Here is a 2,588-nt window from a genome sequence, read left to right as displayed (position 1 = left end):
ACCACAGTCAGCTCCTGATCTTGTTTTTGTTGACTGTATAGAACTTCTCCATCTTTGGCTGCAAAGAATATAATCAACCTGATTTTGGTGTTGACCATCTGAAGATGTCCATGTGTTGTTGGAAGAGGGTGTTTGTTATGACCAGTGCATTTTCTTGGCAAAACTCTATTAGTCTTTGCCCTGCTTTATTCCGTATTTTAAGGCCAAATTTGCCTGTTACTCCAGGTGTTTCTTGACTTCCTCCTTTTGCATTCCAGTCCCCTATAATGAAAAGGACATCTGTTTTGAGTGTTAGTTCTAAAAGGTCTTGTAGGTCTTCATAGAACCATTCAACTTCAGCTTCTTCAGCGTTACTGGTTGGGGCATAGACTTGGATTACTGTGATATTGAATGGTTTGCCTTGGAAACGAACAGAGATCATTCTGTCGTTTTTGAGACTGCATCCAAGTACTGCATTTCGGACTCTTCTGTTGACCATGATGGCTACTCCATTTCTTCTGAGGGATTCCTGCCCACAGTAGTAGATATAATGGTCATCTGAGTTAAATTCACCCATTCCGTCCATTTTAGTTCACTGATTCCTAGAATGTTGATATTCACTCTCGCCATCTCTTGTTTGACCACTTCCAACTTGCCTTGATTCATGGACCTGACATCCCAGGTTCCTATGCAGAATTGCTCTTTAGGTTCTATTTTTTTAACGGTTGTGCCAATCCCTTCCTTCCAGTGTCACTAGTGTTGTCATAGGGACTGCACACTGCATGTCAACTGATGAGAACACTGCCTGGCCTCACGTCCGCTCTGTGACATGACAATTTCCCTTATCCGGTGCCTCTGGGATCCCCTTTGCCACCACTTGTAACCCAGGTTAGAACATGCTTAGATAAGGGGGTGTGTTTGTCAGTAGGGCATGAGACGGTTTTGGAGAATTTCTGTTTGCATTCTTTTTTATTACTTGTGAAAGTACTTTTAAAGCTCTGAGTACAGTATGAATGCCAATTGTTATGTATTATTATTATTTTTTTCTGTCCTGGTGTCAGGGTAAGGAGAGAGAAAGCATTTCCAAAAGGAAGTGACCCCTTGGACCAAGGCAGCCTCTTATTAAATCTTCCTGTAGAAGCTTTGGGAACCTGCAGAGCTGATTGGGCAATGCCTTTTCCCCTTTCTGGATAAGTTTTCTAAATTTGCAATAAAGAAGATGGGGGTACATGTAAATTTTAGTTTGAGGAAAATGTAACATGGTTGACTATTTCTGTTTAGGCCTCATCTCCACATGGCAAGATGGAGATTTATAGAAAAGTATCTGTTATTGAATTGATATCAGGAAATAGAAGCTACCCTCTCATTGGTTTAGAGACAACCTTAAAAATTACAGTTGTTGGGAGTCTTTTTTAATTTTTTAGAAAATAATATATTTCTATTCTAGAAAGTTTAGAAGATATAGGAAAGTGAATAGGCCAGAAAAATTTTTTTAAAAAGCAAAAGAAACCTGTGGCGGATTCAAAAAACGAATACAATTATGTAAAGTTTAAAAATAAAATAAAATTTAAAAAAAAAAAGGCAAAAGAAAAATTGACCTTTGAACACCCCTTCTAATCTTGACTTTGAGTCTTTTTTTTTTTCTTTTCATCTTTTACATCTTATTTGTTTACAGTATTATAATCATACCCCGTATTCACAGAGTTACATTCATAAGCTGCTCTTTTCACAGTACAAGCATGAGGCAAACACATCCCCATGTCTTTAAAAACCATTAATGATATAATTTTTAATGGTTTGAGAGGATTCCAAACATTGAGATAGCACATTTGGTTGGCAGCTGACCATTCAAGTACACCTTTAGGAATTTTCACTCCCCTTTATACCTTTGTAAGAAATGGAAAAAGAAAATAAGAGAGAGATTACGATTCAAATCTGTTGGTTTGTTTCTTTTTTAAAGTGGTGAGAGGTTTGGTGTGGAAGGCTCCATATGACAAGGTTGTCCTTTCTAGCTGGGTGAGAGCTGAAGTGAAGCAACTGAGCGTGAGTCTGATATGGCAACAGGCTCTCAGAATTCCCCACATTAGCAGCCAACCTGTTCTGGGCTGGGACCTTGCCTCAGCCACGAGGCTTCATGGTGACAATTCAGGAGCTGACAGCATCTGCTCATACTGCAGAGTCACCACAGGCATGCCCCATCTTGATTAACTGGGTTGTTTCATTTTAGACATTCTCCTGTCACAGAACATTCCATGCTTGTACAAGTGATAATGAGTTACCCCAGGGATAACCTCCTCAGAACCAATAACTCTGTGTAACTCTTTAAGTACTGAATACATCAGCCCTTCTCTAAAGTTAGAAAGCAAGGCATTAATAGCATCTATTAATAATATAATATTTGTGGCAGAGTGGGTCTGAAACATTATGTTAGCAATTAACTCCTTTATTGTGACATTAATGAATGAGATTAGAATTGGATTTAAGGATTTGTTAAATGGCAAAGTCCAGTGACCTTAATTACTCTAATCTTATCTGACCTAAATGAATGAAATGCATTTCTAGTATGTAAAATGGTAGGCATTGTTACCTTATAATGTGCAAGCTGCTCA

Source organism: Bos javanicus, chromosome 20 (assembly GCF_032452875.1).
Source record: "Bos javanicus breed banteng chromosome 20, ARS-OSU_banteng_1.0, whole genome shotgun sequence".
NCBI lineage: Eukaryota > Metazoa > Chordata > Mammalia > Artiodactyla > Bovidae > Bos > Bos javanicus.
The sequence above is the reverse complement of the archived record's forward strand: the minus strand, read 5'-3'. Positions refer to the sequence as shown.